The sequence below is a fragment of the Mus pahari genome, chromosome 2 (genome assembly GCF_900095145.1).
Source record: "Mus pahari chromosome 2, PAHARI_EIJ_v1.1, whole genome shotgun sequence".
NCBI classification, from domain to species: Eukaryota; Metazoa; Chordata; class Mammalia; order Rodentia; family Muridae; genus Mus; species Mus pahari.
In genome coordinates, this window is record NC_034591.1 from 14,233,229 (window position 1) to 14,257,123 (window position 23,895).

Here is a 23,895-nt window from a genome sequence, read left to right on the forward strand (position 1 = left end):
GACAGAGACAGAGAGAGACAGAGAGACAGAGAGACAGGGAGAGAGAGAGAGAGAGACAGAGACAGAGACAGAGACAGAGACAGAGAGAGAGGAAGGGAGAGAGACAGTGAGAGACACACACTCAGAGACAGACAGACAGAGACAGACAGACAGAGAGGGGGATGGAGAGAGAGAGAGAGACAGACAGACAGACAGACAGAGGGAGACAGGGACAGAGGAAGACAAGGAGGGAGGGAGGGATGGAGACAGGGAGGGAGGAATGGAGACAGGGAGGGAAGGAGGAAGGAAGAAAGGAAGGAAGAGAAAAGAAAGCAAATTAGTTATATCTTCAGAATGAACATACAGTTCCATTTTACTGAAATGCAAACCCCAAGACATTTGTATATTAGAAAATATAGTCTACATACAAATGATAAACCTCTAATATAACAACATAGCTAAGAACAGCTGTATAATTTGTTCCATGAAAAAAAATTTGTGGCAGCTGTTTTTTAAGAAGCAGGATGAGGTAGAGACCTCAAAAAGAATGACACACAAGCTCTGCATTCTTCTTAATGTTGCAGACTGTCTTTACATGTTATTTAATGCCACCCCGAGTAAGAAAACAATAATAATAATAATTCTAAATACAAATCATCTTTCCTTTCCCGTTCATCTTTCCTTATTATACTGTCAGCTTTAATTACATACATAGGAACGTTTGACACATATGTAGAATCACTACAATTACAGCTTGGAATGTGGAGTATGTATCCTTATGATTTTTATTCTTTTCAGAACAATGGGATTTTATACACATTCTAGCAGTTCTTCTTGCACATTCGTCTTCCAACAGTCTTTATCTTTGCTTTGCTACAGTGACTAAAATCCTGAGGGAAAAACAGCACTGGATTTCATTCTCTCTTTTCTTATCAAAAGCAAAAGTGACTGGCTGGCTACTGAAGGGAGGTTGTGTGACTGACAAAGTCGATGAGAAGGTTCCTGGGACATTCATGTTCCCTTGGATGCCATTATTCTTTCTTCTTTTAAACATATTTGTTTCATATAGAAAATATAACTTGTCTGGACCATGCACATCCCTACTTACTCTGGCATAGTGATAGTAGTAAGTTACCTATATTTATATTATAACTATACTGTAATGTACTATATACTATATACCATAAACCACACGCTATACACTATATACTATACACTATACTATATACTATACTATACTTAATCCTGCTAAACTCCCACAGTCCTTTGGATTACTAAAGTTGTGTTTTTGTGAGGCATCACTATATGTCAGTGGGGCAGCACAAGAGAGCTTATGCATACCCGTGTGAGACTTTTCTTCTCATCTTATGCCCATGTTGCATTGCCCCATCTCATTTAAAATTATAAACCACAAACTCAAAAATAAAATTAATACCTCAAGGCATTTTTATCATATCGTTTAAATAAAGCCTTCCTGGGACTGAGTCTCTAGGGAAATGCATGCATTGAAAGCCCACACACATTCTGCCACGATCACCTGCCACAGGTGGTGTTTTACAAGGAAACCCTACCTTAGAGTTGTTTCCACCCTCCCTCCTATTCTCTATGAGGGCAGAGATAGATGTTTCTATCTCACCTTTGTAAGCGTTCTCCAATACCTGGGAATGTACAAGCACAATAATCCTCACAAGGTCACCCTCAGGAAAAAAAAGTAAATGAATGAAAAATTTAAAACAACCACAGATTAAAATTAATCAATACATTCAAGCTTTGATATAAACATAGAATATGTAGTTTGAGGCCATTGCTTACTGTTGCTTTTAATTGAAACAACTATTTAGAAAGTGATGAGTTTTATTGTTGTAGAAAACACCAATGCTTTGTGAACATTTTAGTACTAAGACTTAAAGACATCCGATGTGTGCTGCATTGATGCTGTCCCTACTAAGAGTTATGTTCCAGAGACTTTGAATTAAGATCCTAAATAAAAGGTGAGACAATAGTTCTGTGTAGTTCAATATTTGAGTCATTATGTTTCAGTCCATATTATGGAATCTGGTGGCATATTTGTCTGTAAGCAGGGGACACTAACCACCTGATTTATTGCAGAACAGATGGGCACACTATTAGCAGCAGGAGACAAAGTATAACACATTTTTACAACCTTCTAAAGAAAGGACAGGACATTACAGCTTAGGAACCAAGAACAGTGCCTCTTTGTCCAACTTGAAAATACACAAGATTTGTGGAGGCCATAGATGGATAGACTTTGTTAATGCAATGAATGGCACAGTCTGGAAGAATGGCTAAATATCATGTCATACTTTCTGGACAAGGGATGGACAGAAAATTCATTTTAATTAATGTATTACTGAATAGGTAGTAAGACTTAATTGCCAGGGGTGTGGTCATGATTAAATGGGGCACTATGGAAAGGGTGCTTGTGGCTGCTCCTCCTGATAAGCAGTAAGGATGCTAAGGATGGTGTTGGCTAGAGGAGGCATCTACAGAGAATGAAATAGCCCTTCTTCAGGACCAGTTACGGAGTCACTTCATTGAGTCACGTAAATATTGGAAATAATATTGCAAATAACCCATTCTTTTAAATTGCCTAAAATGTTAACTGTATTTATGCTGTTTATTTGAAAATATGGGTCATGTCTCACAGCAAAAATGCCATCACCACAAGTAAAGGTTTGGCACATGGAATTCAAGTATGTTTTAGACATGCCTCTTACAAAGTTCAAAACACAATGCATTCTTGTGATGCATTGAAACACAATGATTGTTTCAATAAGGACTGGGACTTCTACCATGGTGGCTCTGTTTCTGTCCACACACACACACACACACACACACACTCATTCAACTGACGCATATTGAGCATTTCTTTGTTGTGAACATTCAGAATTCATACAGGAATCATTATTTCAAGAGTATCAAGATATCTAGAAATAGGCTTAATAAGTCTGATATACTAACTACCTCAAAGTATAAAATAAAGATAGCACACACAAACAGGCATTCAGAAAACAATTTATAAGAGAAGACATAATAATTTCTTTGTGTAGAAATTACGTTAATATGTGTTAGGAAAAGTAGTTGTGTTCAAATCAATTCTTTGAGCTAAATAGAGCATCTCAGTAAGTTAATTTTAAATCATTAATTTCTTACGTTAAAATATAACCAGTTGAAATATAATGTAAAAATAAATTCATAATGGCCTACATATTCAGACAGTGAGAGATACAATTGGCAGATTGTAATAGTTGGACTTCAGGTTGACAACAGTGGGTAGCTGTCATATGACATGCTATCCTAGAGACTCTAGCTTCTTGTAGTATGCATATCATCTACTGGGGCTCTTGTATAAAATGGAGACTTCTGGTTTAGTAGATGTAGAATGGGGCCTGAAATTCCATTACTTTAATAAGCTGGCAGACAATGTCAGTAATGTCAATTAAGTGTTCTTGCTTGAGTAGCAAGAGTTAGAGGACATAAAGCACAAGCAAAAAAAAAAAAAAAAACTAAATTGAAACCTTATTACCAGACTAATAATAGAAGGCTACGTTTTAGTTGCATTTTGCAGAGAATGAAGACCTATCAGAAAGGTTTTTTAAAAATCCTGGACTTTACTAAAACTAATTAATGTTCAAGATGGATGCTTTAAAACTGGACTGAATAGCATTTCTAAAACTATGATAGACATCTACATTCCTAGTCAGTTCTTGAGATAAGAACCAGTGAACCTGTTTCCTTAACAACTTAGTTTAACATTTTCACAGTAGTTGTCCATGCTAGCTAAGATTTATCAAGGAGTGGATCTTCAGGAGAATATACTGCAATTCATTTCTTATAGGTGACAGATAGGTAGACATGACAGATGTTGAGATTTTTTTTTTGGTTGGTTGGTTTTTTGAGACAGGGTTTCTCTGTGTAGCCTTGGCTGTCCTGGAACTCACTCTGTAGACCAGGCGGGCCTCGAACTCAGAAATCCACCTGCCTCTGCCTCCCAAGTGCTAGGAATAAAGGCGTGTGCCACCACGCCCGGCTAGATGTTGAGATTTTAATTAATGATTTAAATCTGAAAAACTAACAATCTATTAATAGTAATGGTAAAATGGGGTTTCTCTTTCTTTTATTTTTTATAAATGCAAAGATGGTTTAATAGTTAAGATCTTCCCACTTTTCCTATCATGATATGATGAATCAGAATCCTGGCCTGCATCCTTAAGTTCTGCATACCAAGTCAATCATGAAGTCAGGGGGCTATATGTGCTTCCCTTCTTTTAGTTTTGCTGGTGTGAGATTATTTCCTGGGTTTTCACGTGTGTAGGTTTCCTTAAGTTGGAGCATTCTTTATACTGGCTGGATTTGTAGATATATATTCTATGAATTCGATTTTCTCATGTAATATCTTTTTTCCATCTATAATAATTGAAAGTTTCCTGTGTATTGTAGTTTGGGCTGGAATCTGTATCAATTGACATTAAGAGATACTAAATAATCTTACACCATGAAAATCAAAAGACAGGACAAACACACACACACACACACACACACACACACAAACACACCACCATCATCATCAACAACAACAACAACATAACAGGAACTGACAGTCATCGGTCCTTATTATTTCTCAGTGTCAGTGTACTCAGATAGATGCCGTACACTCTCTTCGAGTCTGCAGGACATCTGTGCTGGTTGTTCTGACTCTTAGAGTCTCAGTTGAGAAGTCTGATGTAATTCTTATAGGTATACCTTTATATGTTGCTTCATCTTCTCTCCTAGCTGCTTTAACATTCCTTCCTGGTTCTGTATATTTCTTATGTGATAAGAAGACTTTCTTTTCTGTTCCAGTCTCTGGTATTCTGTAAGCTTCATGTACTTTGATAGTTATCTCTTTCTTTAGGTTAGAATAGTTTCCTTCTGTGATTTTGTTGTAAATATTTTCTGGGCCTTTGAGCAGTGATTATTCTCCTTCCTGTTATTCTTAGACTTGGTTTTTTAACAGTGTCCCAGATTTCCTGGATTTTTTTGTGTCAGCAGTTCTCAGATTTAACATTTTTTTTTTTTTGACCAGTGTGTATATTTCTTATAGCAAATGTTCTCCTGTGCCTGGGATGCTCTCATCTTTTGCATTCCATTGGTGATGCTCGCATCTATAATTCTTGTTCATATCTCTAGATTTTCCATTTCCAGAATTCCTTTAGTTTGTATTGTCTCAAACATTTATAGTCATTTCTTTCAACTGTTTGTTTTTCTAAATTTCACTGAGAGCTTTATTCATTTCCTTCAAAATTTTGTTTGTCCTTTCCTTTTTTGGGCCTTTAAGATTTGTTTTTGTTGTTTTTTTGTGGGTGTTGTTTTTGTTGCTTTACTTTCTTTGTTTTTGTATGTTTGGGGCTATATTTTTTGTTTTTTGTTTTGGTTTTGTTGCTGTTTTGTTTGTTTTGCGTTTCTTTGTTTGTTTGAGACAGGGTTTCTCTGTGTAGCCCTTGCAGAGCTGGAACTCTCTCTGTAGAGCAGTCTGGCCTTGAGCTCACAGAGGACAGCCTGCTTCTCCCTCCTGAGGGATGGAATTAAAAGACTGTGCCACCATGCCTGGCCTTTCTTTGATTTTTTTTTTTTATGGATTTTTTCATTTCTTCTTTAAGAATCTTATCAGCTTCATAGAGTTGGTTTTAAGGTCTTCTGTTGCTCCAGTGGTTTTGGATTACTGAAGACTTGCTATGGTACTAGGTCTATGCTCTGTTGGTGATATATTGCCCTTGATATTGTTGTTTTGCTCTTCACTGGCATTCAGACATCTTAGTATGGGTTCACTATTATTGGTCTAGGTGTCTTTGTTGGGTGGGTATTTTATTCATTGGTTTCTGTTTCCTCTCTAATCTTCTGGCCTGTGTAGCCTGTGGTTGAGCAGGGGGCTCTCCACCTGAGTTGGGAACTTCTGGTGGCCACAATAGATGGAACTTCACAAATTTTCATTTTGTCCTTGTACAGGGGCTGTGCTAACCTTCTTGGCACCATTCCAATCTTCTTATATGTGCTGCTGAAGTGAGCTCTGCAGAGATTTTTTTTAATTGTATTTTTAAGTTTATTTTTTTCCAATTTTTATTAGGTATTTACTTCATTTACATTTTAAATGGTATCCCCAACATCCTCTATAACCCCCCCACCTCCTACCCACCCACTCCCTCTTCTTGGCCCTGGTGTTCCCCTGTACTGGGGCATATAAAGTTTGCAAGACCAAGGGGCCTCTCTTTCCAGTGATTAAAACATGAAATTCATGACCAAAAGAGAAAAAATTGCGTTGATTTTGATCTAGCCTTTCTACAGAATGGCATACTTTCAAGACTTTCAGCTCATGCATGCAAAGTGTCTTCAGGTGCATACTGATTTCTAAGCAGGCAGACCTCACAGGGAACTCAGCCCTGATCATTTTAATTTCACCAGCAATGAGCACGCAGCAGTGTTCCCTGCTCTTTGCTCCCTTTAGGAGGTTCTGTTAGCATGATTCTATCTTGTTTAGCAAGAATTCAGAAAAACAGCCTAGTTTGTCTTTGAGGTCTTGACCCTTGAACATGATTCCATGGGATAGAGTTTTCTGAATAATTTTCCATTCTCATGTCTACCATATATAATATTCATATTTTCTCACAGGAAGACTATTGTTTCTGGAAACCTCAATGAATTGGATTAATGGAGAATAACTCATTTATCAATTATTTGATTCCTTTAGAAAACATCATTGGGTACTAGCTATATAATAGGCTGTTGTTAGCTAAAAATATCTTGATTTGGTACCCAACTCTATTGTAAAGAAAGGTGGTGCTGGCGGCAGTGGCCTGCCAGGGTCCAGGCATCCCTTGCTACCATCATCATCTCCTGATGAGAGCATAGCTACATGTGTTTCAATATGTTGGAAAGTTTTTACAATAAAAACTTGTAAAACTAATCTTGTCTCATAGTTTATTATTCTCAAACAGGAATATGAAATCTCATTCATCTGAATGGAAGCCAGTGGACTTTGCTGGAATCCAAAAAGCCGTCTCCTTCTGGAAATGTCAGAAACTTTTGATTTCATCATTCCTCCACAGAGTTAATTTCTAAGATTCTCTACTCAGAAAAGCAGAGAGACAATAAGACTTTTTCTAATTACTCATCAGCAAAGCTGGGCCCAAACTCAAATTCAGCAACATCTGCATGGCTGGATAATTCAAGATCATTCTCCTCTCATGAGCTGCCATACCTTTAAATATTGTCTCTTCATCATGGCTATATTCTTTCTTGATAAATTCTACTAAGTTTATTACCATATTTTTTTTATTTTTGAAACGTGATAAGTATCTGGGATAAGATATTTTGAATTTTCACTTGGGTCTCCAACATAGATCCAAGTTTCACTTCTGTTGAAGGATAAAGCAAAAACCACAATGGCACCAGAGAGAAGGAACAAAGGACACCTGATCTGTCACCTCAACTGTAGCGAAAGTGTCTCAACAAGAGTGAAATCAACATGTGGTTAGTGCTCACTTCAGTTTGTGAAAGACTGGAAATAAAACATCTTTTGTTTTATGACTATTAGAATAAACTCATGGGAAACAAATAAGTTGTGTTGTTTGTCTCTTAGAGGTTAATCCACCAAAAGCCAGAGTTATTTTGTATGTTTTTATGCTCTACTCTCAGTGACGGTAGAGAGCTGTATAGTTAGCATAATGAAAATATCCAAGTCAAGTTTTTAGATTCTTTTAAATTTTAAACTAAGTGACAAAATATTCACTCCATAAATTCCACAGGGTATAATGAGATACTTTCATCCTATGTATATAGTGAAAATATTTATATCAAGCTAAATAGCATGTCTACCCCCTCAGGTAAGCCTTTCCAATTAGAAACTAAATATATTCTTTTGCCAGTTTTGGAATGCACAGTTCGTTGTTCTCAACTGTGGTCACCTCCTGGGTAATAGAGGTTGTAGACTTCTCCCTGCTTACTGAAACCTGGTACTCTTTAGCTTGTGTCTTGCCATCCCCCCCCCCTTCTCTCACCTCCCATCTCCGGTAAACACTGTCCCCTCTCTCTCTCTACTTGGGGGTGTTTGCCTTCTTTATATTCTACAACTAAGTGTTCTGTTGCACCTGGCTTATTTAACATAAGATTCTGTCCTCCAAGGTTGGTTTTCCCTCTTGTTACAAACCACAAAATTCCCTTCTTTTAAAAGTACAGGTAGTGCTAGAGTGTCTTTACATGCCAAATGATGTATTAACTCATCCTTTGGCAATTACGGGAATTTCTTCGATCTTACCTGTACCTTAAATAGTGCTACAGGAATCAGGCGGGTAAAATATTTTAGTTTTGTTTGTTTGTTTTCTTTTGTTTGTTTTTAGAAATAATGCGAGACTCCTTTGAAAGCATTCTTAAGAAAATTAAAGTGTTGCTGCAGAGTGGGAAAACTATTCTAAAAATATATGCTTTGAAAATAAGCTTAGAATCACAATTTTTAACATGTGGAGGGCTGGAACTATGGCTCAGTAGCTGAGTGCTTGGCTAGCATACAAAAGGTCCCAGGTTCAATCCCCAACACCATAGAAAGTGCCAAGAAATGTGTACACATTGTTTGACAAGAACACACAAACAAATTTGTCTATCCGTGTGTGTGTGTGTGTGTGTGTGTGTGTGTGTGTGTGTAATATAAGCCTTTTGTACTTTGTGATTATTGTTACATGATAGTTCCAGTCATGGTATACCTGCTCACTAAAATGCTGAGTTTCACTAAATAAATTATTCCTCAATAACACACAATGAAAAACTAAACTAAAATAACACATGTGTTTTCAAAAATAAGATAGGAAGATCAAAATATCAACATGTTTAAAATGCTGACTAAAATCATCAACTCTGTAATCAGGTCAACCTCAGTCTTGCTAACTTCAGACTAAATCTATTTAAACACCTGAATTTAAATGGCCCACTCTGAAGCTTTAATATGAGAGAGACCATGTCCTATAGAAATGTTAGGGAATGTGCTCTTGGACAACAACCATAGGGAACTGAGAGTGGCAGGGAGCTGCCCACACACTCCGAACTGAGAATAGAGATGAATCTGCCAAAAAGTTCTGAAACATATAATAAAGCCGACGCCCTGCAGATCCAACAGTTGTCTCAGTAGAAAACACAGGCTTGGACCATTAGATGCTTCCTCACACAGATGCTGGCCAGAGGCTGGTCCATAGGAAAAGCTATCCTGGATGCAGGGAAATTCCCTGAATGGAAAAGCCATTAACCATTAACGTGCCCCTGAAAATCAGAATCTCCAGCATCCAGATTTTGGGTGTCTCTGCTCCCTAGGTGGGATTCTGACTGAGATTTTTCAGAATATGCATAGTTTTTTGAAATCTCTATTTTTTAATTTCATTTAAAATTTGGTGTAATATTTAAATTTTTACCAAATACTTAAATGAAATTGCATAGAAAGACTTTCCTGAGAAAATAATTCTAATACTCACTGATCAAGGAGTAAACTAATGAAACTCCATAAAACTAAGCAATTAGACCATCACCAAGTATTGGGGCGATGCCTGTGTCCTAATAGCTACAGATACTAAGATAACACTGTGTGGAGAAGTAGACATCAAGGGTCCAAAAAATACAGTGTCCTGACTTCTCTGTAATTGGGGTTATAGAACATTCCATTTTATTTATTATTTTTCAAAGAAACTCCCAAAAATTCTCCAACAGATAGAAAGGACTTTACTAGGGTGTATGTCAGAGTACCATGAGCATGAACTTGTCTCCCTGGGGATGAGGATAGGAAGTGAAATGTCACTCTAATTCCTATTCACTGTATTTAATAATAGGAAAATACATCAATCTGAAAATATAACATAAGCATTGGGCTAGGAATATCTTTCAAGAAAAGCAAATGCTACCACTGCCCTGGGGCTCAGGAAGGGAGAAAAGGTAGCTAATCAGGACCCTGGCATTTCTTTCTGTAAAACATATATACATACATTGCTATGCATAAACCCTTTAAGATTTACCAGCAAACTAGCTATCTTATTATAAATTTCAACCTTAATATAAACTAAATCAAAGTTACCCTCCTCCATTTTTCATCCTGTAAGTTAACTTTGATCAGGCACAAATAGTAAAATGTTTTCTTACACACAAATAAAATTTTAAAAAACAAATTTTTAAAATACATGCATGTGAACTGCTTGATCATTTAATATTTTACAAAATGACATCCTTCTAGACATATTTCTCTCATACTATGAAGGTGCTTTCTCTTCCTTCTGTGGTTTAATATTTTCAGAGTGGAATAAAAGAATGGGCAGAGAAAAAAGTCAAACAGTATTGCAAATCTGTCCCTAAATGGTACCCTGGACCTAAACCACACAGAGAGGGTATGAACTTTGTCTGTGCTGACAGTGGGTATAGCGGAGAGCCAGGATCAGAATAAGTCTGTGATCACATAAAGGTAACACATCCAAAAGATTTGCCAAAGTAGCTTGATGATGATTTTAGCAAACAATGATGGCAGTGGTACTCTGTGGGATTTGACAGCATTCTGAAATAGTCTTCTTTTAAGCATACCAAATCTATCTTCATTTAGATGTTTTGTATTTTCATTCATCAAACACAATTTTCCAATTTTCATTGACCAAAACAATTTGAAATCTCTGATACCTATTTGGTTCTTCAGTCTGTTTAGCTTGACTTTCAATCCCATCAGCATCACTCGTCAGATGTTCTGCTCTTACTACCTGAAAATGACAATTTATTAAGTGTTGCATCTCAGAATAAATCAGCACATAAAGTTGAAAACCAAGTGAGTTCCCCTTAACCAATGCATAGCTAAAAATGAATTGTGTTAAGAACAGAGAGACTTAGTAGCATTAATCAAAGTCAGGAATAAGAGACTTCCAGGAATTGATTTTTTGCGAAATGGTATAACATCATTTTGACAAAGTAATAGAAGGCACTCTGATATTTAGGAGCAATAATTACCAGTTAACTCTCTCTTGGGAAATGTTCCTAGTCGCATGGTCTTTTTAAAAAAAGCAGACATAAGTTTAAAGTGCAGGCATCTCACTGGGATAATGAGTATGAGATGTAAACAAGCTTTTTCTCTTTATAATAAAATGTAGATCTTCCTAATTTGTAGAAATAGATACATTCTGATCAAATTTCAGAGAATGCCATTCTCAACAAAATGGCAAGATTGACAAATTCAAAGAGCTTGCAATGTTTAGCAAGATTGAGTAGTAGCTTATGTGAAATATGTGCACCATGGATTGCACAGGGTAAGCACTCAGCTGTTAGCTGCCATTATTATATTATGATTCTTCCATCCTTCCCACCATACCTATAGCTTCTCAGTGTCCACAGAGATTTCTCAATTGCAATATGGAGTTATTCTTTTCCTAGAAGGCAACAAGGAAGCAGACATGAGCATCATATCAAAGGCAAGGAAGATGATTAAGTGAAACTACAACCACTAGCTTTTATTTTTAGTCACAGAATAGTTCTACTATAAGTTATATGACTCTTAAAGATTTTTTAATTTGATTTGACACATGGCTATTAATATTTATGGGTTACAGTACAATACAAGCATGCTCTATGTAGTGATCACATCAGGTTTGTGACATGTCTATCACTTCAAATATTTATGTCTTTGCAATTAAGTTCCTACAAACTATGTTTTTGGGTATTTGATATTTAAAATGAAGCATTATAAAGAACAGCTAAATATATTATTCTGATATATTCCTTCCATATATTATATATGTTGTTATATGTTATGTCATTATAACATATATATTATATATATATATATAATATCCATATAATAATCCTGTGTGTTCACCTGCCTTTTCCCCTTTCCTAATGTCTGATCACCACTTTTCTACACTGCATCTCCTTACGTAGCTTCCACACCTGTACAGAGACACAGCATTTGTGACTTCTGGTGTCTTACTTGTCTCACTTAAGTGACATCTTCCACCTTCACCCATGCTGCTGCAAAGGAAAGATTCCATTTGTTTTATGGCTCAGTAGCCTTGCATTGCAGTAGATGGAAGATATTTTCCTTAAGTATTCACTAATTGATGGACATTTACATTGTTTCCATTTCATTGCTTTTGTGAATACTGCTAGGATAAATGCAGAAATGGAGCTATCTCTCTGACATCCTAATTCCCTTTTCTCTAAATAAATGCTCCGTCCTGGGGATTTTTTTTTTTTTTTATCAGCCAGCAGTTACATTTTTTAGTTGCTTTCCTTAAAGCCTTCCTAGTGTACATTCCCATCAGCAGTGCGAAGCAGTTGTTCACTCTTCAAAATGTTGTAATAGCCATTTGGATTAGGGTGAGATTGTATTTTATGGTGGCTTGATATGCATCCCTCTAATTATTTCGACTAATAAGCACTTGTGATATCACACTTGGCAGACATTTCTACATCTTCTTTTTAAGACAAGTTAGCTAGAGTACCTTGCCCATTTTCTCTGTGTATGTGTGTGTGTGTGTGTGTGTGTGTGTGTGTGTGTGTGCACATGCTTGCGTGAATGTGTGTACATGTTTTGCTTTGGTTTTATTTGCTAATCACTGCTTTCTTTTCTATAAAACCTGTTCAGATGTCTAGCTTATAAATACCTTTCTCATTCTACATTGTTTCTTAATTTTTGTGGTTTTATGGAAAAGATGTTTAATGAAATCCCATTTGTTTATTTCTTATTTGTTTCCTAGATTTTCTTCATTTTATTATAAAATGATTTGTGCATATTAATGTCTAGAGTATTTTACTCTGCAAGCATGGTTAAAATACATATAATGATTAAAAATTCAAAAAATTAAAACTGCTGATTCTTCAGGGCACACACGTGTGCACACATGTATTTGCTATATTTTTACACTCCCAGTGTTTTCAAATATGGAGCTTATTTTGGTGCAATGATTTTAAAATATGGGAATTTATTAACATAATAAAATTAAGATCACAGAAAATAATTTCTAAGCCCTGCTGACTAAGAGATCTTCTGTTTAGTTCATTGTTTAGTTAAGTATCTCAGAGCAAATGTATCATATCTAAAAAAAAAAAAAAATGAATGGTTTATGTGTTAAGGACTTTGCCATTTTCACATTGAATTGTCTACAGAGGGCAGCAAAGAGCTTCAGTTCAAAGACCAGCAGGTTGAGTTAGCAATTCTTTTTTTTTTTAACTTATTTTATTAGATATTTTCTTCATTTACATTTCAAATGCTATCCCGAATGTCCCCTATACCCTGCCCCCACCCTGCTCCCCTGCTCATCTACTCCCACTTCTTGGCCCTGGTGTTCCCCTGTATGGGGCATATAAAGTTTACAAGACCAAGGGGCATCTCTTCCCAATGATGGCTGACTAGGCCATCTTCTGCTATATATGCAGCTAGAGACACGAGCTCAGGGGCTACTGATTAGTTCATATTGTTGTTTCACCTATAGGGTTGCAGACCCCTTCAGTTCCTTGGGTAATTTCTCTAGCTCCTCCATTGGGGTCTCTGGGTTAGCAATTCTTAACTGCTGTTTCTACAACACTTTAAACACTGTGAGAAGTGTCAGTGTCAAGGTTTAGTTTGCTAATCTTGTATGATCTTGTTTGCCACAGGAGGATCAGAGCAGGGGCCAGAATCAGCTGTTTGCTTCAGATCACTAAAGGTGAAATTCTTAAATAGCTTGCAATAGAAAAAAGGTGTTTCTGTTTAGAATAGTCTCACAAAAATATTTCAAATTTAATTATATTCAAATTCTCATGAATATGGACTATAATATATTATAAAATTGTATAAATTAATGGCCTTTAATAATGATAACCAATAATGTAGTTACACAGCCTATAATGCTTTGAGGTAATGATTTGGGTGTTTCCCATTATTATAACTATCTCTAATTCTACAATTTTATTCATTACTTATGACATTAAAAAATTAATTAGACCACCAGCTCACCTGATTCACTGTTTCACATTAGGCTGGTTCTCTGTGTTTCACATTAGGCTGGTTCTCTGTGTTTCACATTAGGCTGGTTCTCTGTGTTTACCTGACATGAGATTTACTTCAAGTGGGTCTCCCACGCCAAGATTTGTAGAACAGAAGGTATGAGACAACAGAAAGAAACCTCTAACTGCTGTGCAGACCCAACCCCAAAAGGTGGCCCTTTCAGGGTGCTCTCCTACATCAGCCTGCAAAGACAAAGACTTTATTTTTCCCATCTGAGTCTGCCACTTGGTATGGGCTGTTCCAAGGTCAGTTGAGACCCTGGGCGAGATTAACAGTCTTTGCTAACACCCCAGTTCTTTAAAGGGTTGTTAGACTGCAACTCCTTTGTGTCCATTACATTCATTTGTAATATAAAGTACTCAGCATACCTTATGCTAAAGCTGAAGGGATGATAACATTTGCATTTATGTTGCAAGATTTGTTATCTTCCACAGGATTAATTTATTAATTCGTGTTTAATGGGAAGCTATTATCTTAGCAGATTTGTTAGCTCCTGCAAATTCTGGTTCTCAACAGGTAAGGCAGGAGATGAATGAAAACACTAGAAATGAATTCTACCTCCTAGGTTTACATAAAAAAAAAATATCTAAGCACAAAAGCGACTTGAGCTTAATTGTACTTAAATGAACAGTTTACAACACCTCCAGGCTTTCATTTTTCAGAGACCCAATTTAGATAAGGAAAACAAAGGAATGTGTGGATTTGAAGCCATCCTAATCTCCTCTGGGAGAAGCACAGTATGGCAGAATCAGAGGGGCAGCAGGGAGTTGGGATGGTTTCAAAGTAAGTGGAACTCTTGTGTTAGAGAAAGATTATTCACTTATTGAAAGGATGGGGACAAATGGAGAAATAAATATAAAGACGAAAACTTAAATTAACCACCCTCTCTGCCATTTCCAAGAAAAATCACTGTTTTCTGACTTTCTTCCAATCATCTCTCCCTACTTAAAAGTAGAAAGTCTTGATTTAGCTTATTTTGGTTTTAGACTGGGTTTCTTTTTTTTCCTTTTCCATTAAAATGTATTCAAATGACAACATGCATTTACTGCAGGTCGCTCTACTTAAGAGTGTACAGAGCATATAATTAGCATCATTATAAGAAATAATAAGAATAGCTGAACTAGGGTGCATATTTCAAACTATTCCTGTTTGGAGAAATTGTATAAAATGGAATAACTGGGTCAAAAAATAACATTTTAGGTCCTGGACACATTGCTGAACAGGAGAATTAAATGATATGTATCAATTTACATCACCTCCAATAACATTTCTATCTCTATCATCATCTCTTATAAAATTTGATAAGAAAAGGATGACTTCATTGTTGTCTGTTGTTTTGTTTTTATATTTTTAGTGAATGTAAACACTTCAATCCAATTCCATGCCTCTGTTCCGCAAGGATCAATCTGTAGTTATAGAATCAGTACATGTAAAATTGATATGTAAGTCCTGTCTATACATTGAGGATATTGTGTTGCACTGGCATATCCCCCTTTGCTAGGTTCCTTCATTCTTTCACAGTTTCTGTACTATAGAACTGAGTGGTGAGAATTCAAGTAAGCAATACCTGCTCTTTGTGATTAACATTTAAAAACTTCAACTATACTTTCAAAGCTGGAATATGCATGTAAGTTTGCTATAGTAATTTTGTTTAAATTTTTGAAACATTTTTACTGTGTCATCTTATTCACCAGAAAGGTAACTAATTACCTTAGCCACATATAATTCACTGAAATTCAACATTTTATTACAGCTTGTAGTAAAGAAGCATATCTATATTATAATCTAGAATGCATATGACATACATAGACATTTATATATGTACCTTTACTTGATATGAAATAATATTGACTATTATGTCTTTGGATCCCCCATAACCAAATGATAAGAATCTATTGCAAAAGACCACCACAGACTTTCCCTGTAAGACAAAAAAAAAAAATCAGTCTTGTATTTATGAGGAACTAAGTGATCATGTTGGCCATGTTTTGTATGCAAAAAGGTATCCTCTTCAGGTAGCTAGAGGAAAAAAGACATGAACGATTTCATCCAACACTGCACCCTAACTGATAGAAGACTGATCTGACTTGATTAGGTTTGAGGTCTGTTCCATAGAGAAGAATTCATACTAGTTACTATGAAAAAATAGTCAAAACTCATGGTTGTAAGTTCTATGCCTGAGAAGAGAACCTATTGATGTTGGTCATATACACTGTACATTGTATACATGTGCAAATTTTTCAAAGAATAAATATGAATTATATAAGTTCTGCTCCATAGTGCTGATTTTCATATAAAATTGCATTAAGATTTTAGATCTATATCTTAAGATTTTACATGACAGGTCCATCATTGCACATCATTGTAAATGCTCACATTCAATGTGCATTATTCAATTTTCCAGTACTGTAACAAATGCCTAACAAACATAATTTCAGAAGTGGGAGCTTGGCTTTGGTTCTCCGTTTTCAAGGTTGCTGTGTGTGACATGTTGACAATTGCATAGGCCTGTAGCAGCACACACTATCATGGTGACCATGTATGGCAAAGGAGGATGAGTCACTTCATGGCTAGTGGTCAAAAGAGGACGAATGGCTAGTGTTATCCAATCAAGGGGAGTCCCCAGAGATCTGAGAGGTCCCCCTGGCTTTGATATCTTAAATGGCCCTCTACATCCAAACCAAGTCAAACTGACAAATGAGTTTAAAACACATGAAGCTTTAGATCCCACACAAGGTCCAAGGATAGACTCGTGACTGGTCTTGCATTTATCTCTGTAGACTATTTTAACTACTCTGTCTCGTATCAGCTAGCACAGGAAATGAACACTAACAGCGAACCCTAAGAGTTCCCGCCCCCTGTGTTGTGGGAGGGATACACTGTAGTCTTCAGCTCCTTGAATGTTTGGTACATTTAAAAGTTGACATCTTTGTGTGTTAGGAAGCTCACTTATTATATATACATTTTCTAATAATTATATTTTTAAAACACCCTTTCTGGTATTTTCTAAAATGTGTCTTTATGTAAGGAAATTAATTATTAAAGTTTTTTGATTGATTCATTCTTTTTTTATTACTTTGATTTTTTTTTTTTTTTATAGTCCTCATTTCATTACTCCTCTCCTGGCCCTTCCTCCCATAGTTCCTCATCTCATTCCTCCTTCCTCTTGTCTCAAAGAGGATGTCCCCTGCCCAAACTCCATCCCCTGCCAGACCTCACACACACACACACACACACACACACACACACACACACACACACACACTCCCTGGGGCCTCAAGTCTCCATAGGTTTAGGCACATGATCTACCACTGAGGCCAGATGAGAAACTCCTCTGCTATCTATGTGTCAGGGGCCTCTGGGCAGCTGATGTGTGCTGCCTGGATGGTGGCTCAGTGACAGATCTCAGGGGTCCAGGTTAGTTGAAAGTGCTGGACTTCCTGTGGGGTCACCCTCCTCCTCAGCTTCTTCCAGCCTTTCCCTAATTCAACCATCGGGGTCCCCGACTTCAGTACATTGGTGGATATAAGTACCTGTGTCTGTCTCAGTTAGCTGCTTGTTGGGCTTCTCTTCGGACAGACATGGTAGGCTCCTCTCTGTAAGCATACAAAAGCATCAATAATAGTGTCAGGTCTTGGAGCCTCTCTTTAAGATAGAACCCATGTTGGGTTGGTCACTGGACTGCCTTTCCCTCAGTCTCTTCTCCATATTTGTCCCTGCAGTTCTTTTAGACAGGAACAATTCTGGGTCAGAGTTTTTGACTGTGAGATGGTAACCCTATCTCTCTACTTGATGAAGCCCTGTCTTTCTACTGGACGCGGACTCTACAAGTTCCCTCTCCCCACTGTTGGGTATTTCATCTAAGGTCCCTCCCTTTGAGTCCTGAAAGTCTCTCACCTCCCAGGTCTCTGGTACTTTCTACAGGGTTCCACCCCCCACCTCCCACCCCAGGAGGCTGCATATTTCCATTCATTCAGGTGGCCTCAGGGATCTTCTTTTGCCCCGCCCCACACACATATACCTGATCATGTTCCCCCTTTCCCCTCCTCTTCCCCTCTCCCATGCAAATCCTCCTTTCCCTCTGTTCCCTGTGATTACTTTCTTCTCCCTCCCAAGTGGGATTAAAGCATCCTCACTTGGGCCCTTTAGCTTGTCTTCAAGAATATGTCCCTACCCCACTCCCACCCCTTCACTCAGGATGATATTTTCTGATTCCATCCATTTGCCACCAAACCTAATGATGTCCTCATTATTAATAGCTGACTAGTATTCCATTGTGTAAATGAACCACATTTTCTGTATCCACTCTTCCATTGTGGGGCATCTTGTTGATTCTAGCTTCTGACTATCACAGATAAACCTGCTATGAACACAGTGGAGCATGTGCCCCTGTTTTATGGTGGGTCATCTTTTAGGTATTTACCCAATAGTGGTAGAGCTGGGCCTTCCAGTTTTCTGAAGAACCTCCAGATTGATTTCCAGAGTACCAGTTTGCAATCTTACCAGAAAGGAAGGACTGTTCCTCTTTCTCCAAATCCTAACCAATATGTGCTGTCATCTGAGTTTTTGATATTAGCCATTCTGGTTGGTGTAAGGTTTAGAATCTCAGGGTCATTTTGGTTTGCATTTCCCTGATCACTAAGGACTTTGAACATTTAAGTGCTTCTCAACCAATTGAGATTCCTCTGTTGTGAATTCTCTGTTTAGTTCTATACCCCATTTTTTTGATAGGATTGTTTGGTTTTTCTGTTTTTTGGGGGGGGCGTTTTAGCTTCTTGAGTTCTTTATATATTTTGGATATTAGCCCTCTATTGGATGTGGGGTTAGTGAAGATTTTTTTCCCAATCTGTAGGTTTCTGATTTGCCCTGTTGACTTCTGTCCTTTGACTTACAGAAGCTTTCCAGTTTCATGAGGCCCCATTCATCAATCCTTGATCTTAGAGCCTGAGCCATTTGAGTTCTGTTTAGAAAATTTCTCCTTGCCTATGACTTCAAGGTTCTTTCCCACTTCCTCTTCTATTAGATTCAGTGTATCTAGTTCTATTTTGAGGTCCTTGATATACTTGCACTTGAGCTTTGTACAAGGTGACAAATATGGATCTATTTTCATTTTTCTTCATACAGACTGCTAGTTAAAACTGCACCATTTAGTGAAGATGTTTTCTTGTTTGTATTTTACATTTTCTGGCTTCTCTGTCAAAGATCAAGTGTCCAAAGTTGTGTGGTTTTATTTCTGGATCTTCTACTCTATTCTATTAATCAACCAGACTGCTTTTGTACCAATACCATGCAGTTTTTATCACTGTTGCTCTGTAGTACAACTTGAGGTCAGGGATGGTGATTCCTCCAGAAGTTCTTTCGTTATTAAGAATTGTTTTTGCTATCCTTTATTTTTTTGTTTTTCCATATGAAATTGAGATTTGCTCTTTCTATATATGTGAATAATTGAGCTGAAATTTTGATGGGGATTGCATTCAATCTGTAGATTGCTTTTTCTTATGTTAAACCTAGCAATCCATGGGCATGGAAGATCTCTCCATTTTCTGAGGTTTTCCTCAATTTCATTCTTGAGAGACTTGAAGTTCTTGTCATACTGATATTTCACTTGTTTTGTTAGAGTTACCCCCAGGTATTTTATATTATTTCTGACTATTGTGAAGGGTGTTTTGTCCCTATTTTCCTTCTCAACTCATTTATCATTTATGTAAAAGAATGCTACTGATTTGTTTGAGTTAATTTTATATCTAGCCACTTTGCTGAAGTTGTTTATCAGCTGTAGAAGTTCTCTGGTAGAATTTTTGGGGTCACTTATGTATACTCTCATACCATCTGCAAATAGTGATACCTTGACTTCTTTGCCAATTCATATTCCCTTGATCTCCTTTTGTTGTCTTATTGCTCTAGCTAGAACTTTGAGTAATATGTTGAATAGATAAATGTAGATTGGGCATCCTTGTCTTGCCCCTGATTTTAGTGGGATTGCTTCAAGTATCTCTCCATTTAATTTGATATTTGCTGTTAGTTTGCTGTATATTGCTTTTTACTATGTTTAGGTATGTGCCTTGAATTCCTGGTCTTTCTACTACTTTTAGTATGAAGGAGTATTATATTTTGTCAAATGCTTTTTCAGCATCATGTGTTATTTTTCTTTGCCTTTGTTTATATAGTGGATTACATTAATGGAGTTTTGCATATTGATTTATTTCTTTCAAGAAAAATTACATAAAATGATTGTCAATCATATTACCTCGTACTATAAACCTATATGCTCTTCATTTTGACTATTGCCTTCTTTGAATCAATTCTAAAAGACATATGCAAATAATATAATATTTTTCACATTAAGTAAACAGAACTTTAATTCATCCTTTGAATGTTTACCTGTGTGATAAGTTGCTGTCATGTTTCTTGCCTTTGGGCCTATGCTGGTGTTTTTAAAAATATACGAGCTACTAAAGATGATAGGTAGTACCCTATGTTTATTTCTTAACATTAATTTGAATGTCTCTAGTGTCAAACTGAAAGAATTATTTTTATGTAGTTTTACAATTCATATTATTGCTCTCTCTCTGGCTTATTACTTTTATTGTATGTTCTATAACCCACCCTTATCATTTTAATTGTATAATTCTGGTTAAAACTTTTTTCCTACTTCCATCTGCTCCTTTTGCAGATATGACAGAGTAAATCAGTTGGCCTTAAATTTGTATCAAAATTTTGGTGCTTGGATACAGCTGGGTGGTTTAGAAGCACAGGAATACTTTGTTGTAATGGCTGGGGAATAGTTGTCAGAACAAGCTCTGAAATACTGTGTTGTATTTTAATTTTTAGACAGCATCTCATTTAGAGCAGCCTGACCTTGAACTCCCTATATAGCTAAGAATGCCTCCTGCCTGTACCTACTTCTCACGTGCAGCTATGACAGACATTTGTCAGTGGATCCAGTTTTTATGGAGCATAGTAGAGAGAAACTCTTATAACTAAGCTGCATCTGAGCTCCTCTGATCCCTAATGTCTAAAGGGCATTGCTGGGGTGTGACAACACATCTGGGACAGGCCAACATTTCCCTCAAAATGCATGTGTTAGTATCCAGAAATAGGTGTGGCCAGGCATTTGGAAATCTGTGAAACTAGGTGGCAGTTTGGAATACCATTGAAAGCAAAAAGGGTGTACAAGCCTGTGTGATTTTTAAGTAGTGTTGGCAAAAATTAAGGTGAATTACTTTTTATAATTACTATTAGTGCTTACTTAATGAAAACATCACAAAAATAATGAAACAGTTGAGAGTGATGTGTGTGTGTGTGTGTGTGTGTGTGTGTGTGTGTGTGTTAGATGAGAATATTCCATTAAGTTGGTAACTTTCTCTAATTTAATTTGTTCTTAGAAAAAAACCCCAAATTTTTATTTTTAGGTGCATTGAGGCCTTCCTAAGTTCATGTTGAATTTCTAGCTCCTTGTACTTTAAAATAAGAGCCTTAGAAATGAAGTCATCATAGATGTAATTACTTAAGATAAAGTCATAGTAGGATTGGACCCCTAATTCACTAAAATTGATGTTTTCCAAAAAGATTTGAACAGAGTCTGGTACATGGGGAGAATGCCACAGAATAGGGACCATGGTGCTCTGAGGAGATAGCAAATGAGCCTGTAACAGAGACTTCTGAGCATCTCCTGAGACAAAGCTCTCCAGCGAAGACATCTAACTTCTAGAACCATGAGAAAATAAATTCACTTTTCCTGACTGCACTGTTTATGGTGGTTTTTGCAGCCCAGTAAGCTAATGCATCCAGCAACTATAACCAATAAATTAACAAATTTTATTCTTGATAAACAAACATAAAACTTAAGATGGTTTATGATGTACATTGGGAACATGCATTCCGTAAATGAATTGTAAATGATTGTTCTATAATTGCAAGATGTAAATGTCAGGCTACAAAGAATGTTGCCTAATGAATGACTTCCCTCGATTTTCATTTTAAGTAATATTCATTTTCTTTCATGGAGTTTTACTTTAATTAAGGATCAGATTGTTCAGAATGTTCCCTCCAAATCCCTTATCCTAGCTGGTAGGCTGATGAATCTCAATATTCTAAGTGGCATAATTTTTAAAATCTCAATGGTATATTTTACAATCATGATTATTCTTCTTAGACAAGAGTTATTGAATTAAGTGAGCTATGCAGTAGATATCACTAATTGTATGAATTTATAACATTGGACATTAAATCACCATTTATCTTCCAAGTTCAAGAGATAATATGCCATAGATATCAAATATTTTGTTTAATGTTATTTAAAACATGAAAATACATTTTAATGTATGATCTATAAATATATTTAACTATTTGGCTTTATAATATATACTGAGAACTGATAAGATCTTCAAGTTACTTTCTGAAAGACATTTAAAAAGTTAATTTTAGTGTTGATGGTCAGATGGTCAACCAATGAAAAGCACTCAAGACTCTTGCAAAGGACGTGGATTCAGTTCTCAACCCCCACTGAATGGTCCACAAAAACGTGCAATTCCAATTTCAAGGGCTCTGATGTCATCTTCTGGCCTTATGGGAACCTCTGTGGTAGACGTGTAAGTACATGCACACAAAACACTAGTATACATAAATTAAAAATAAATAAATCTTTAAAATATAATTTTAGTGATGAATAATTATTTGCTGCTTAAACTCTGGTCCTCTAACTTTTATGTAAAGTATAACTAGAGAAAATCAGTTTTTGAATAAACACATTGCAGGGGATATGTATAACTTATAGAAAACTGCAGAAGCTTTTATGAATGTTTACTGAGGGTTACTGAGTGGTATTGGATCTCTGAATATGAATATTCAAATAACAGAGGAAGGTGAGGGTAAAAAGAGGGACAGAATCAGGTATGGGAGGAAATGGAGGAAATGTACAGAGGGTCAAGAAATTGAACAAAGATATGTAGCAATAGGGGATGGGGAACAGGTGGTACCAACCAGAAAATCCCAGATGCTGAGAAAGCAAGTGCCTCCCAGGACCCCACAGGGATGACATTGGCTGAAATACCCAATAAAGGGGAGGGAGAATACCATATCCAGAGATTAGGCATGGCCCTCTGGTTGAGGAATAAGGCCACCCAAACATTTCCATTGCTCCTGTCTAAAGGAAACACAGGGACAAAGAGTGGAACAGAGACTGAATGAAAGGCCATCCATAGACTGCCCCTCCTTGGGATCCATCACACATGCAGACACCAAACCCAAACACTATTGTGGATGCCAAGAAGTGCTTGCTGACAGGAGCCTGATACAGCTGTCTCCTGAGAGGCTCTGCCAGATCCTGACCAATACAGATGTGGATGCTTACAGCCAACCATCAGACAGAGCACAAGGACCCAAATGGAGGAGTTAGGGGAAGGACTGCAGGAGCTGATGGGGCCTTATCTGGCATCAATGGGAGGGGCAGCCCTTGGTCCTTTGAATATTTGATGCCCCAATGTAGAGGAATGCTAGGGCAGTGAGGTAGGGGGTGGGTATGTGGGTGTGGGAGCACCCTCATAGAAACAGGGTAAGGGGGGAATAGGATAGGGGTTTGCAGAGGGAAAACCTGGAAAGGGAATTTGAAATGTAAACAGATAAAATAACCAATTTTTTAAAAACCTTAAAATCAAATAACAGGGCCAACAAAATGCCCCCCTTAAGCAAACATACTACAGATCACGCTTGATGGCCTGTAAACACAGAATTTATTTCTCTAAGTTATCTTATGAACTCCACACCTGCATCATGGCACACACATGCTTTCTCAAGCACACACAGGTACAAATACACACACGTGCATGCACACACATTCACACAAACACACACACACACACACACACACA

The 23,895-nt window shown here is 36.9% G+C and overlaps 1 protein-coding gene and 1 non-coding gene across 6 annotated transcripts in view; one reads left to right on the forward strand and one right to left on the reverse strand.

The window, feature by feature from the left end:
- Positions 1-23,895, forward strand: part of Magi2 (membrane associated guanylate kinase, WW and PDZ domain containing 2) — a 1,405,204-nt gene that overhangs the window by 264,014 nt on the left and 1,117,295 nt on the right. The gene's annotated exons all lie outside the window — the stretch shown is intronic.
- Positions 5,941-6,047, reverse strand: LOC115063452. The gene has a single exon (XR_003843327.1). It is a non-coding gene; the product is annotated as a U6 spliceosomal RNA (small nuclear RNA).